The following is a 15,120-nucleotide window of genomic DNA, read 5'->3' as shown; positions in this document are numbered from 1 at the left end:
ATCCACTGCTCCCCCTTTTTCCATACAGCCAGACATCACATCATAGGAGGTAACTGAGTTGGTCAGGCACACTTGGTAAATCCCTGCTGGCTGTTCCCAGACATTTCTTGTCCTTTATGTGCCTTAAAACGTCCTCCAGGAGGTGAAGCTGAAGCTGACCAGCCTGTAGCTCCCCAGACCCTCCTTGCCCTTCTTGAATGATGGATCTGGGAAAGCAGGATCGCCTGGGGGAAGCAGACATCCTGCATGCACAACAAGCACAAGGGAGAGCTACTGAACCTCACTGAAGGCCCATGAAAGCCCCTTCCCCTCCCCTCCATGCACAGGTACCTCGAAGAAGTCTAGATCTTTTTTCCTGGAGCCTCTCTAGTCTCTCCCTTTGGGAACCAGGAACATTTTGCAGCAGACCATGTGTCGCCAATTGTGAGTATGCTGCAGGGACGAAGCGTCCTTCCCCACCATCCTCACAGACAAATCTTCATTGAAGTTCTGTCCACACTAACACAGGGAATTCAGAGCTGGCTAGCCTCAGCAGATGTGGCAGGAGGTGCTAGGACATCTGCACCATGAGAGCACGCAGAGAGCAGACACTATTGGAAGAGGGAGAAATGTCCCTGGACTCAAAGGAGACCGTGCAGAGTTTTCTGCACCTCAGAAAGTCAGACGACTAAAGACAAGCCTGGAGGCAATACTCTCTTCTGCAAGTGGGCAGGGGAGAGTTAAATTAACCCTTTTTAGTCCTATTCAATCTGATCTGTCTCTTTGAGATATCTCTGTTAAGTATTTTAAGCTCATATTACAATAAAACCTGGCTTGTTTGAGTTTAAAAGCCTCTTGGTTTCTTTAGTTAAAGCTGGCTGCAAGAGATCAAGACGGATCACCACAAAGCTCTGGCCAGTTCTGCCTTCACATTTATTTGAACCAGAGCAATTCGCCTGTCAAATAAGAGGTGCCCAGAGCAAGCTGAAACACTTTTCAGTCTCCAGCAACTGTAAAAGAAGTCAAAACATCACAATCAGCACCCACGGAGATGCCTATCCCTGCACACCTACACACAGGCGGCTTAACCCAAAGCTGACCAGTCATGGGTCAGATCTTCTGGGTGGCTGCAGTGCCTAAATATCAGCACCCAGGGCCACTCGAGATGCCCTGGGGCACTCGAGACCCACCGCTGGAGGAAGGGGCCCAAGACCACGTGTTCCACATCCCAAGCGCAGCCCACGGCAGTGGGCACAGTGTGTGGGGCCAGCCACGTCAGAGGGGCTGGAGAGGGGAGGACAGGGAGCGATGCTGCAGTGCAGCCCAACCCTGGCATGCCCATCACGCCCGTCACATCAGCAGGACCAGTCTGCGCCGTCAGAGGTGTGCTCCGCCGGGACAGGACAGCAGCCTGCCCATTCCTTGCCGCACTAATCCGCTTTGCCTAGCTTCTGACACAGTTTCAGCCTGTTAATTTCTAATGCTCCTCCTGGTTGTTAGAGCAGCCCTGGGATGACAGCAGTAAACACTTGTGTTTGGACAAGCCAGACTTCTCGTCTTCAGCATCTGCCGAGTTTTACAGTTTAAGCTAAAATTACCTTATTTAAAAGGATCCTCTTCTGGAATTACTGCTTGGTTTCTGCCACCTCAACCCATTGTCTCAGGAACAGACCAAGCCCAGCTGAGCTCCTGCTCCAGGGAGCTGCAAATGAGCACGCTACCTACATCCCGTCCCCAGCCTACAGCCCAGTGCAGCGTCCAGCAGTGCCCCTTTTCACAGCAGAGAGCACTGAGCACGATCCCATCTCCTGGAGCCCTTGCTCACCTGCTGATGTTACACCAAGGACCCCCTGCCTCGAGGTGTCCAGAGCCTGATACTAATTTCTACCAGCAGGCAATGGATCAGCTAACGAACAGCCATCTAGGAGTTAATATTTCATTGAGCAATTCCAGCAGGAATTACCATGAAATTTGTAGCTGGCCTAAAGTTGAAGCATCATCAATACAAAGGGGAGTAAGGTTATTGCACAAGAAGGGCTGCCTGATCTTGACATCTGGAGTAACATCACTCCAACGCAATTTAGCAAAGGACAGGCGCATGCTTAGGCGCTGATCCTAAGGATTTCTGCTCAAAAATGGGAGTCCATCAGAAATGACAGAAGTCAGTTTTTTCAACGCAAGAAAGCGAAGGCTAAGGAGAGGCAGAAACGCTTGCTATAAATATGACAGGGAAGTAAACACCATGGAGGGAGAAGACCTATTTAATCCAAAGCACAAATTGGCACAAGAATAAATAAATATAAATTTGCCACGAACATAGGCTGAAAATTAATAGGATTCTAACCACCAGAGAAGTAATGTTCCGAAACAACCTTTTGACAAGCAAGAAACCATACTGATTTCAGGATGGCTTTTGAACCGTTTATAGTTCATAAGAGGACAAGGACAATAGTGGACAACACATTTAATGTCTTCGAAATCTGTGTATACAAACATTAGAACAAACGGGAGGAGCTCAAATTCTTCATACAAAGCAAAATTCTGATTTAATTGGCATAACAGGCTTGTTGGGATAAGTTATGTCTGGAATATTAATATCCAACTGTATAGCTTGTTCAGGAAAGGCAAACAAGGAGAAAAAGGAGGATCTCAAGAGCACAGGTACATCCACTGAGTACGAGACTGCAGGAGGAAATAGTCTCTGAACAAGAATTAAAGAAGGAAAAGCTGGTGCTACCAGAGCAGAGGCATACAGAAATTCAGCTAGGAAGAGAAAACAGACCAGCCATTTTAACAAGTGGTTCACATCATCCAAAAAACAGCATTTGGTGGTAGCAAGGGATTTTAGCTACTCAGAATTGCTTGACAGGGATCCTGTAAATCACTGATTGCTTGGCAAGTTTTATGACTGCATTGGCAGAACGGCTCTTATCCAAAAGGTAAAACAGACAAACAAAAACCCTAAAGCTGAAGTTTTTCTAGATTTGATTCTGGCCAAAAGGGAAGAAAAACAAGAAAAAAACACCCAGCTGCTTCAAACTGGTAAAACTGGTGAGGAAGAGCCCATGGAAGGGAAATCTATGCAGATGCTAAAGAGAACTCATGGTTACTTAGAGAAACAACAACTGAAACTATTCTGATGAGGAAGCAGCAGGAGGAATTTAGTCAGAGACCAGCTTCTCAAAACTAGAAACTTTGCATTGACATCAAGCATAGGACAGAAGTGAAAAGAAAGGAAAAATACTTCCGGTTACTTGGGATGGACAGGTAAGAACAGCACAGGGAATTAAGCACATAGTCAGAGGGTCCGGGCTCCAAGCAAGACACAACCTCAGAGGACCCAAGAGGCACCCACGACCACTCTGTAAGGCACTGGCAGTATGCAGAGGGCGATGGCAAGGGGTGGTCCAGCACTTCACCATGCAGAAATGCTGTTGAGAGCCGACAGTCACAAGCACGAGGCTCTTTTTGCTACAGCCTTTACTCAAAAGGGAACTACTGCGGTTTGTTCCAGTGGCAGAAGTGTGAAATCTTCAGTGATACAAAGGAAGGAGATAACAGATTAGGAAGTTAATTTTTGTATTAGCTGGGCTTGACGACTTTCATCACGGAGGGCTTCTAGACTTGCAGGTCCAGAGCATTCAGCAGTTTTCTCCAAGAATCCTCCTGACATCCCAGAGAAGATGCCATGTACAGGGATTTCCACACAGCTTTTGACACCATCTTGGTATGACATTCCTATAGATGAGGTAGAGAAAGTCATCTAAGTTAAGCTTCTCCAAAACAAGTGCAAAACCATCTACTACTAAAAAAATCTACTTGGGAGACATTTTTAGCTCAAAATGGGAAAATATATCAAGAGGAAATCTGGCCGAGGCCTAGCATTACTCAGTGTTCCATACTGGACTTTCATGATGGCATAAAGACTTTTCTTATTAAATCTGCAGGTGGATCAACTTAGAAGCCAGGATTAGAATTCAAAATAACCTTGACAAATTGGGAGAAATAGTCTGAAAAAAAACAGGCTGCAATTTAGGCAGGACACATGCCCAGAGCCTACATAAAAACAGCTCATTTCAGAAACAGATTAGGGAACAAATAGCTTGATAACAGCTCTAAAATAATATGGACGAAGGTGGATACTATACCAATACAACCATGCCACGTTGGAGTGTATAAACCTGCCTATAAGATGGGGTTGAACAAACATCTGGGAGGAATGATCTTGTCCTGGGCCCTTGACTGCTCCCCTGCATAGGAATATTTTTTCCTATTTCTGGTCCACCCTTCCCTTAATGCAGCTTGTGCCCATCACATCTTGCCTTCTCCATTTTTCCTGGGTATCTTTTTTCAGGGCTTCTTTTTATCCACTACTAGTAATTTTCCTTTGAACAATCCTTTGAATGCATTTACTTATTTTTAATGGCATTATGATGGTCTGAGCAAAGATGTGTTGCATTAACATGTAAATATCCAGCGTATTAATCTCAGCAACAAGGTGGATGCTAGGCATTTCATAAGGATGCTTTCTCCCACAACGATGACAAAGTGTGTTTGTTTCTCTATAATTACAAGCGGGAGTACACCTCCACACTTCACACTTCAGCTCTGCCTGTCTATTTATTGCAGTTTTGGCAAATTCATATGTCACTGAATGGGACCCTCTTGTTTGGTTTCTTGACTTTTTTTTTTTTTGCTCAAATTTGTCTATTTTGCTGTTTTGAGGAATTATTTTTTTTTTTTAGCTTTCTCAAACTTTTGATCAAGCATTTGTGTCCCTTCTTGCTGCAGCACTTCATCATTTATCTGATCAAGGATATTGTAGGGAGCCCAAATTAAGCATTCCTCCTAAGCATTAAACCTGCAACCTATTTCAAAGACTTTCTGTGATATTGCAAGAGGCACAAAAGAAGAGGAATCCTTCATCTTTAAGATCCTGGGAATGAATTCCCTAAAACACAGAGGGAAAAGGTGCAGGGGGACTGGGATGCAGTCCAAGTATCATTCGTGGTATCTATGCATCACATTTGGTCCTAGAGTTCATTGTAGTACTAAGGTGCTGACATACTTGTTAGCCTTTAGGGTGTATTAAATATGAAATGCAATACAAAAAAAGTGACTCTGTGCCCTAGAGAGAGAGAATTGTAAGCATTTATGGTTATGGTGGCAGTGCAGGAGGCCTATCCAAGACTACAGGGCCAGCTCTGGGTCTGTTGACAGACCAGTGGCCCCAGGTGCTGAATCCTACCCTCAGCACAAATTTAAATAGCCTTAACGATTATTTTATTTAAATTGAGCATCCGGTGCATATCGGTGTCTTTAAAGACACCCCAAGCCAATTCTGCAGCTATTGTTGAATATTGGCCCTGGCAAATTTTCTCCAGCGCAAACATGAGGAGACCTGGCAGAGCCCGATACACGTGGTGAGGACTCAGTTTCCTACAGGCCCTTGTCTCCTTACAGATCTCCTTGCAGTGACTTTTTGTCCTGTGATGCTAAATTTGGGGCGCTGGATGCCAGGGCATCAAGTGAGGCCAAGAACAACAAACAGCCATAAGGCCTGCAGGATCTCTTTTAGAGTTAGGACGCAGCCCAAGGACACAGGAGCTGGTGCAGGGCTGCACAGACAGCTTTAGATTTGACTATCCTAAACAATACTGCACCAATGAAAAATACTGCCACTCACAATTATCTCCTTTTCTTGTGAATATGTTGAGCACTGCCAGCTCCAGCACAGATCTTCACACCACTCAACACTCAATTCCCCTTCCCCATGAAAACCAAATACTTATTCTAGTCTTTGGTCCCCATCCTTTAACATGCTGTTAGTTCCTGCAAGTACTATCCCTTAATCTGTGACAGCTAAATTTCCTTTAGAGCTGTCATAGAAGGGCTTTCCCCACACTTTTTGTAAATCCAAATATCCACTATCACCTGGACCCCGTTAGTCAAATAGCTACTAATACCTTCTAGGACACTGCAAAAGCATATCAGGTAAAATCCCTGCCAACACCACAACTGCCCATGTCTCAAGGCTGGTGATGTTTTCTGGCCACCTTTTCCTTTTTGCCTTATATATGAGTTCAGGCAGCTGGAACTGCTCTGACGAGTCTTTCTGCAAGCTTTCAAATCCATCTGTTCCTGATACTCTGTGCTTCCCTTCATATCAGAGCCTCCAGAGTTGGTATTTAACACTCGTTAGCTTTTCCCGATTCCATTTTTATGTAAATACACATTTATCATGTTTGCCCGAGGACAAAGTATTTGTGGTTTCCAATTCCCCAGTGCTACCTTAATGCTTGTGCGCACAGCGTTTAAACGCTGTGACCCTTCCATTGGGAAGACAGCAGAGGTTTTGAGAGGGGTCTAAAGCCAATTATTTTATTTACTGTATACTGAAGGGTAATGAGTTGGTTAAACTTGCCATTTGTGCTGCTCTAATTCCTTGGTTGCATGTCCAGCAGTGGCAGGCACAGAGAGGGTCTCCATTCAGCAGCAGATCTCTATGGAGCTACTTGGGAAAGAGGCAGGTGAGAGGATCACTCACAGGATAAGTGAGGTGAGAAGAGTCAGCAGCCAAAGATACACGTGGGCTGGGACTTGGGCGCAGACCTGGGTTTGCCTATTAATCCTAGCAAAGGGTTTACTAAGCTTGCAGGGAGAAAAATTTGATCCAAGAGAGCCTGAGACTCTCAGCTGGATTCACAAGTTCCAGACTCCAGGCTTATTGCTTCCCAAGAAGATTACAGCGGAGAAAACAGCCAAGGAGCTGACCAGACCAAAACATGAGGAGTGGCCATGCACGATGCACAAGAGAAACTGAGGTAGGCTTGCCAGAAGGACTGATGTGAGCACAAGCCAGGGAGCATCACATCATCAGCATGGATGGACACCACATTCTGCCTGTGTGGAGGGTTGGAAAACTTCTCAGTCTTCACAAGATCATTGTGAGACCAAAGACCTGTTTTCTCCTCCACAAAAGATGCCACAAAACTATTGCAAGTTCCCTTTAGACTGATCTAGTGACGCAGATTTCCTTGCAAATATTGCTTTCAGTAAGGAGGTCACACCCTGCTTCACAGGAAAGGAAGAACAAACCCGGGGTCGGCTTCCCACCTTTCAGGATGGGCAGAAATGTGACTCTCTTACAGGAAGAAATCTTGGAGATAACTGAGAGCTCCTGTCCTGACCGAAGGCAAAAACCTGTGCAGACTGCCTGGGTCTGCTAGTATGAGAGTAGGCCAAGGCAGATCTATGGGTGGAAGTGAGGAAGTGAGAACAGAGCCAGGAGGTCCAGCAGATGGGAAAAAAAGGTAATTCTGTGCCAATATTTAGAAAGGTAAATGAGAAGACTTGGGTAATTACAGGCCTGCCAGTCGGACAGGGAATAGCTGCCTGTTCTACGGGAGTTCACAGAAAATAGACTTTATCAGCATAACCTGTTATCTTGATGGAATGATGATTCTGGGTGATAAAGGTAAATTAATAATTTAATGATAATTAAATGTGAAGAGCATTTCATTTGGTCCCATATGACTTTATGACCGTGAAACTCAAATGGTAAAATCAACATCGCCCCTACAAAATGGACTGAAAGCATCACAACCCACAGGCCTCAGCCTGCACTGAAAATGTGCCACCACCAGGAGGTCTCCAAAGCATCCTGCAAAACACAGCTCTCGGACGGATGTGAACAATTAAAACAGATGCAATCCTAAATCCCATCTGCAAGATTTGTCTCACCTTATCATGGATATACCCAGTGCCAGCATCGCCATCTCAGCTGCCACCTCAGACTCCATTTAGAAAGAGATCACATCCAGCCAGGGAGAGCCAATTGAGGGGTTCAGCTCAAATTTGGGCACCTACAAGGGAGCAGGACGTACAGCTTCCTACCACGGTCAATGGAACTGGATTCAGCTGCGTACGTGTTGATTCATAGTGCTGCTTTGGATGCCTTGGGGTATCCTAGACATCCACACAAGTGCCGAGAGATCAAACACAGGGTCTATAGGAGGCTCATGTCCAGGTGGGGCACCCTGGGGAATCTAAGATGGTACTTAGAGATTGGTATTAAGGTAACCAAACCAAGCCCTGGAGCTCTAGTTGGCAAGGTCTGGAGAGAGATTCAAGTGAAGCCAGTGTCTGCTCTGGCAACCAGAATATGGATTCAGTTGCCCACAGACGTCTGGTGCCATTTGAGATGCCCTGGAGACCCAGCTTTTCCTCCAGCTGTCATTCCAAAAGGGCATGGGACTGCAGTACATCCTGTGTCACAACTTCCATCCCTGGGGTGACTTCTTATCTACTCCAGAACCTCTCACATCCCTGGACATCTCTGTCTGGGCAAGGAAACTCCACCTCACCCCATACAGACATCCCACACCAGCTTACTGGGAGCTGCACCGGCGTAGCTTTGAAGTGTCTTCTTGTGTCAGCTCCACAAGCAGTGAGTTGCAGGGGCCTGTGAGAATGTGATATGCAGCTGCTGCTTCCAGCAGTGCAACCAGGTACCTCTTGTCTTGCAGGCTCTGAGTTTTACAGGAAAAAACAGTCGCTAACAGCCCTGCAGTGTCATCTAGCAGAGCCAGCCATGGGTTGCTCCACCTGTATACATCAGTACGCAGGGCTGGATTGATGCTGGAACATGCAGCACTGCACACTACCCATCAGCGCAATGGCATCCGTGTCTGGGCCAGGCATGTTTTCAGCAGGGATTGAACAAGCTGCACAGTTACCTGCAGGTATGTTCACACAGCATGATGCAGCACCAGATGGATGTTCATATCTCCTGTAGGCAGAAAGAGGCCTGCAGGTATCCCATTTCCTGGGCAGATATTCAAAGCTCTGGGACATTGCACACATTTATCTCAGCTTCCTGTTGCTGTGATTAGGCATGCTCCTAGGGAATCCAGCTTTTCAAGGCACAGGGACTCCAGGCAGCCTTTTTTCTGGTTCCCAGATGGCCTCAGGGAAGAAGTGGTCAGCTCACACAAGCTCCTCCAGACATGCTCAGTAATTAATGCAGTTACAGGCACTGGTGGAAATTTATTCTCCTGAAAGTCAAGGTGCCAGGAAATACAGCCAGATGAAACTCCAGGATCCTGCAATTGCAGGCAGTGGGTAATTCACATGGAGACGTCAACAAAGGGACTAACACTTAGCCAGATGAGACCCTGTCCTGGCTTCTCAGCAAGTCCAGGGACAGCAAAGAAAACACAAGGGCATCACTGCTAGCACAAGCAGGTGCTAGATTACCACACCATCCCCTGCCCAGGTTCCTGCTGTGGTCTTCAAAAGCTGTTGGTTGATGGCAGATGAATGACAAATCCAATGGCCACCGGCAAAGCTCTCCCCCTCCAGAGTCTACCCCAAGAGCTGCACCCAACACTCACCAGCTGACCCTCCTGTGGGACATGCCTCATTTCTGTCATAACTCCTACACAACCATGCAATAAGACATTCAGCAAGGAAGGTGGTGGCACCAGGAACAGGAGTAAATACCTGCCCTCTAGCTTGGCTGCTAGCTCAGACCTCAAGTTAAAATGATGGTAGTAACTGCAAACAATCTCAGATAATAAGCAATGAACCTGTTATCCCTTTTAACGGGATACCATTGATATGTTTTCTAACATGGAGCTCTTTCCCAGTGCAGAGGCCAGAAAAAGCAGTAGATTTAGTGAGAATATAATGGGCTTGAAAGGAATTCGTCAGTGCTGGTTTCTCAGGTCAGCCTAAGTGTCTGTGCTTGAGAATTACTTTGTAAATAGGAGGTTTATAAATGAGAAGTTCATCATCAACACACACACACACTTCAGGAGCTCACTGAGGGTTATACAGGTGCAATCTGGATCCCTATTAAGCTTTGGGCATGGGGTCTCTTACCTCTTACTGGAGGGAAGGGAAGAATAAAATCTCAATTTCTAGTTAGTCACAGAGATTTGATCAACACATTTGTGTTAATGATCTGTATAGTGCAAATTGCATGAAATCCAAAGAGAAGCAGAGAAGATGTTACAGACTACGGGTGCCAAGAGCCCCAATCCCACACTTGGCCTCTGTGCTGCTTTTGGGAAAAGGAGCATTTTTGTTTCTTTTTGCAGCACCTGATATAATAAAGTCTCAGCATAATATAAACGGGGTTCACTGGTGCTGCTGCTGTGCAGATACTAAATAGTCATAAGCAAGTGTGAGAGAACGGTCACATATCCTTACCTGGCAGGGTCAGACTTTGCATACTGTGCTTGCAAGTATACATACTGCATGCTGCGGTTAGTGTAGTTTCAGCAGGGTAATTTTTCACACATCTGCAACAGAACAACAGTGCAGTTAATACACAAGATCCTGTGCAAGTGCCAGCATCAGCAATTTAACTGCAGCACCTTGACTCCATCACCACAGGGCAAGGAAGACAGGCTGACCGAGTGCCTCCCTTGAGGCAGGTCCTACTGCCTTCCCCAACCTTATCCTCAATTATCAGATTTCCACATTTTTCTCCTCTACCACGTGGCAGCTCTTGTCTGGATGTGTCCCTAGCTACTCTGTCCATCTGCTCTAATGCAACAGAATAACATCCCTCATGGGCCTTGAGTAACTGGGGGCAGGTAAGAGTTAAAACCCTTTTTTATCCATGCATTAGGACCTGTCCAGAGAAAGCTGTGCCCCACTCTCTGTGGCCATAGCTCAAAGAGCAGCACAAGAAGGCACAGGCTCTATTACACACTTCTGCTCTAACAATATCCGCTCTCTCTGTACTCCTCAGCAGTACTCAGGGCAGAGTGGGGTTGGCATGCCAGTCCCTTTTCACATTCCCAAAACCCTGTGTAAATCCAGCTGCAGCCAAATCACCATCCACCAAAAGTTTTTTTGCTCAGATTCATGCAGACAGGAATTGGGGAGGGGGTGACCAGGGCTCTGCTGGTGCACGATGAAGTAGTGCTGCTGTGAATGAGGCTGGACACATTACTCACCCACACTCTTACATGCAGTCCTGTTTACTTCATAGCTGCTCCCTTCCTGCCTCAACCCCCTCCACAGACAGTCTTATGTCCAAAATGAAGCCCCATCCTCCAATGTTTGAACAGAAGAAGAACACATCCACCTGTGAAGGCATCACATTTGCAACAAGTTAGGCCTTCACTTTGCCACAAATTGGGCAAAACCCCCCATTTTGCCATCACACCTGCTTTGAGGATTTGTTTCTCAGTCTGGGAATTAAACATAGCAGAAGTTTCTTTAAAAGCTCTCCTTGCTCCATCAGAAGTGCCACTTGCACCATGCTTCCAAGCAGGAACAGACAATCTCTTGTTGGGAGAGTAAATTTGAGTGTATATGTCCTTGTGCATGATGGAGCCACCAACCCTTCTCCACAACCACCTGCTTTCAGCTGAGAGGCACCAGACCCAGCTTGCCCACTACTGCTAACCCTTACAGTGCCCAGCCCCCTGCCTGCGAGGGCCCGCTAGTCCTGATCCATAAAACCTGATTGCTGTCAATCCCACAGATGCTCATTGCCTAGCGCAGTCTATTAATACATTTCTCACAAATGCTCTCACAGGTCCATGCTCCTCTGTAACTGCATTTTTTGCACTGACAACAGCTATACCCCTGCTCTGTATGTCTGGACCAAGCGTACCTCTCACCCACCACTTCCCCTGCACCTTCAGGAGAAGGTAGAAGCCGTCTCTGGAAGCACAAATCGGTGGGATAAGCTGCTGTTAGCTGAGCCCACTGAGCTCCCCTACTTATTCCAAGTGAACTGCTCACTTTGAAGGGATAAACAGTCTGATTAAACTAACAGCTCTTCCTTCCTCGCAGTGATTCTCTTTGAAGGATATAGGCAAAGCCAGAGCGAGCGCAATCTCTAGCAGCAAATCCACTGCTGACTCCTCCTGGGAGAGAGCCCTCTGTGCAGAACAGGAGGAGGAGAGCCAGAGTGGCAAAGCTGGTGGAGCTTTGCTTTATATCAAGTAATCTCGTTATTGCAATTTCAGAGCTAAATGGTAAATAGGCAGGACTGCTGGGCAGTGCAGCAGGAAGCAGGCCTGGGTCACTGGGTAATTTAGCTGATATAAACAATAACCTGTGCCTGGACGATCAGCGTCTGCTGCTGGTACAAACCTTCAGCATCACTCAGAGTACCAGTGGAGCTGTGCAGCGCAGGCAGACAGTCCTGTCGTCTGAGGCCGTATCCAGAAGTCCTGGGAGGGCTGATACAGGAGAACTAAGAAAGATTAACAGCTAATTCATGTCAATCAGTACAGGTGTACTAACAGGCGTTATCAAATGAGTAAGGAAACTCAGCATGTCTGTTCTTGGTCTAACGCTCTCCTGTGTTCATCCCTGATGCAGAAGGGGAACAGTGGTGGGGAGGGCAGAGCAGATACTGAGAACGACTCACACGGTGGCCTGGCATAAACTTGAAGCATCTTTATACAACCTGACAAGACGCAGAAACAACGACGGTGATTTGCATTTTCCAAGGAGAGTCAGCGCTCTCCAGCCAGCTCCGGGGCACAGCAGAGTCTCACGTGGTCCTGCAGAGAAGGAAGAACCCCATATGGGTATAACCTCTGTCGCAGCGGCCAGACTGGGCCTATGTGTTGCTATTTGTGTCTGTTCCCTTGTTTTTCTAGGCTTGAATACAGCATATAAGGGATGACCATCCATCCCAGACTTCTTTCAAGGCAGGATCACACCCAAAACACCACTGCTGCATTCCCAGGCACAACAGATTCCTTTGATAATGCGTCAAAATTCCTTGATGCGTCAAAACTCCTTGATGCTTGCAGCTAAGATTGGAGGAACCATTCCTGCCTTCTTTCTCAATTTGCAGCATTTCTGAGTATCCTCCTGCCAGTGAAGTGCTCAGCGGTTGCAGTGTCCTGGGTGGGTCTGTCTCACTGACCCCACTCCTTCCCAGGCCCTGAGCCTGCCTCCTGGGACAGGACTTCAGGATAACCAAGGGATCAAGCCCAGCCAGCATGGGTTCAGGAAAGGCAGGTCCTGCTTGACCAACCTGATCTCTTTCTACGACAAGGTGACACGCCTAGTGGAGGAGGGAAAGGCTGCGGATGTTGTCTATCTAGACTTCAGTAAAGCCTTCGACACGGTTTCCCACAGCATTCTCCTGGAGAAACTGGCTGCTCATGGCTTGGACGGGTGTGCTCTTCACTGGGTAAAGAACTGGCTGGATGGCCGGGCCCAAAGAGTGGTGGTGAATGGAGTTTACTCCAGTTGGCGGCTGGCCACAAGCCGTGTTCCCCAGGGCTCTGTGTTGGGGCCAGTTCTGTTTAATATCTTTATCAATGATCTGGACGAAGGGATGGAGTGCACCCTCAGTAAGTCTGCAGACGACACCAAGTTGTGCAGGAGTGTTGATCTGCTTGATGGTAGGAAGGCTCTGCAGAGGGACCTGGGCAGGCTGGATCGATGGGCTGAGGTCAATTGTATGGGGTTCAACAAGGCTCAGTGCAAGGTCCTGCACTTGGGCCACAGCAACCCCATGCAACGCTACAGGCTTGGGGAAGAGTGGCTGGAAAGCTGCCCGGTGGAAAAGGACCTGGGCGTGTTGGTTGACAGCCACCTGAATATGAGCCAGCAGTGTGCCCAGGTGGCCAAGAAAGCCAATGGCATCCTGGCTTGTATCAAAAATAGCGTGGCCAGCAGGACTAGGGCAGTGATCATGCCCCTGTACTCGGCACTGGTGAGGCCGCACCTCGAATACTGTGTTCAGTTTTGGGCCCCTCACTACAAGAGAGACATTGAGGGGCTGGAGTGCGTCCAGAGAAGGGCAACGAAGCTGGTGAAGGGTCTAGAGCAGAAGTCTTATGAGAAGCAGCTGAGGGAACTCGGGTTGTTTAGGCTGGAGAAAAGGAGGCTGAGGGGAGACCTTATCGCTCTCTACAACTACCTGAAAGGAGGTTGTAGAGAGGTGGGGGTCAGTCTCTTCTCCCAGGTAACAAGTGATAGGGCGAGAGGAAATGGCCTCAAGTTGCGCCAGGGGAGGCTTAGACTGGATATTAGGAAATTTTACTTCACTGAAAGGGTTATCAAGCATTGGAACAGGCTGCCCAGGGAAGTGGTTGAGTCGCCATCCCTGGAAGTATTTAAAAGACATTTGGATGAGGTGCTTAGGGACATGGTTTAGTGGCGGTCTTGGTAGCGTTAGGTTTACGGTTGGACTCGATGATCTTAAAGGTCTTTTCCAACCTATACGATTCTGTGATTCTGTGATTCTGTGACTTTGCAGCCAGTTTGCTCTGAGCAGTCTCCGTCCATTCTGCTCTGCACACCTCTCACTCAGCTGCACTGGCTCCTTCGTGGAGCTCAGCACCTGCCACACTCACCAATTTCACACTGACGTGGTGCACTGTCTGTGCTCCACATCTTTATTTCCAGACAGATTAACCAGTCTTTTCTGGACAGCTACACATTACATTGTTTTGTGCTGCGTTCCTGCACTGTTCAGTGCAGTTTGTATCTTCATCATTCAGTGTACAGCCTCAGGGCTTGTTTACTACACATCAAACCCTGCTCTGAATAGGGAATCTTTTGCTTCCTCTTGCATTTATCTGTTGCGCTCATCACACAGAGAAGTAAGTCTCGGAAATATCAGGGAGCTTATGAATTCTCACAGTGCCCTATGACATGAGGAGATACAGTCTTCCCCTTCAAACTGGCTCCCAGACATGCCTCTCTCAAAGGCAGTCCTTGGACATCCAGCAGCACCGAACTTTGCTCAGCACTCACACTGCTAATGCAGCTGTGGTCCTGCCCAGGTAGACCCCCTTCACTCACTACATGGTGCTTTGAGTGCAGCAGGTGTTCTCAGAAGAAAATCAAGTTGTCCAGGAAATCAGAGCACGAATAGTACAGTTTGTTTGACGCAGGCAAGGATGAAGTTATCTTATTTCTGGTATTTCCTAAGATCTCAGTTCTTGTCTTAACCCTCTCAAGGTGCTCATAACAGGGTAAGGTTCTTATCAAATATCTCAGCTTTCAAAAACAAGAGCTGCTATACTCTCCACCGAAGTGTCATGTTCTGCTATACTCTCCACTGAAGTGCGCCAATACAATAATCACAAAAATATTTCGGTCAGTGTGGACCCTGGAGGTCTCTCATCCAACCACTGAGCAGAG

The 15,120-nt window shown here is 47.2% G+C and overlaps 1 long non-coding RNA gene across 1 annotated transcript; it reads right to left on the bottom strand.

Annotated features, from left to right (window-relative positions):
- Positions 1 to 3,559: 3,559 nt before the first annotated feature.
- LOC140644047 (uncharacterized) lies at positions 3,560 to 12,217 on the bottom strand. The gene is made up of 4 exons (XR_012039726.1): positions 12,100 to 12,217; positions 10,950 to 11,080; positions 10,195 to 10,286; positions 3,560 to 3,717 (listed from the first exon to the last, which is right to left on the bottom strand). It is a non-coding gene; the product is annotated as an uncharacterized lncRNA (long non-coding RNA).
- Positions 12,218 to 15,120: the final 2,903 nt, after the last annotated feature.

Source organism: Ciconia boyciana, chromosome 26 (assembly GCF_034638445.1).
Source record: "Ciconia boyciana chromosome 26, ASM3463844v1, whole genome shotgun sequence".
In the NCBI taxonomy this organism is placed as follows: domain Eukaryota; kingdom Metazoa; phylum Chordata; class Aves; order Ciconiiformes; family Ciconiidae; genus Ciconia; species Ciconia boyciana.
Note: the sequence above shows the minus strand (reverse complement) of the source record. Positions and strands in the feature narration are given on the sequence as shown.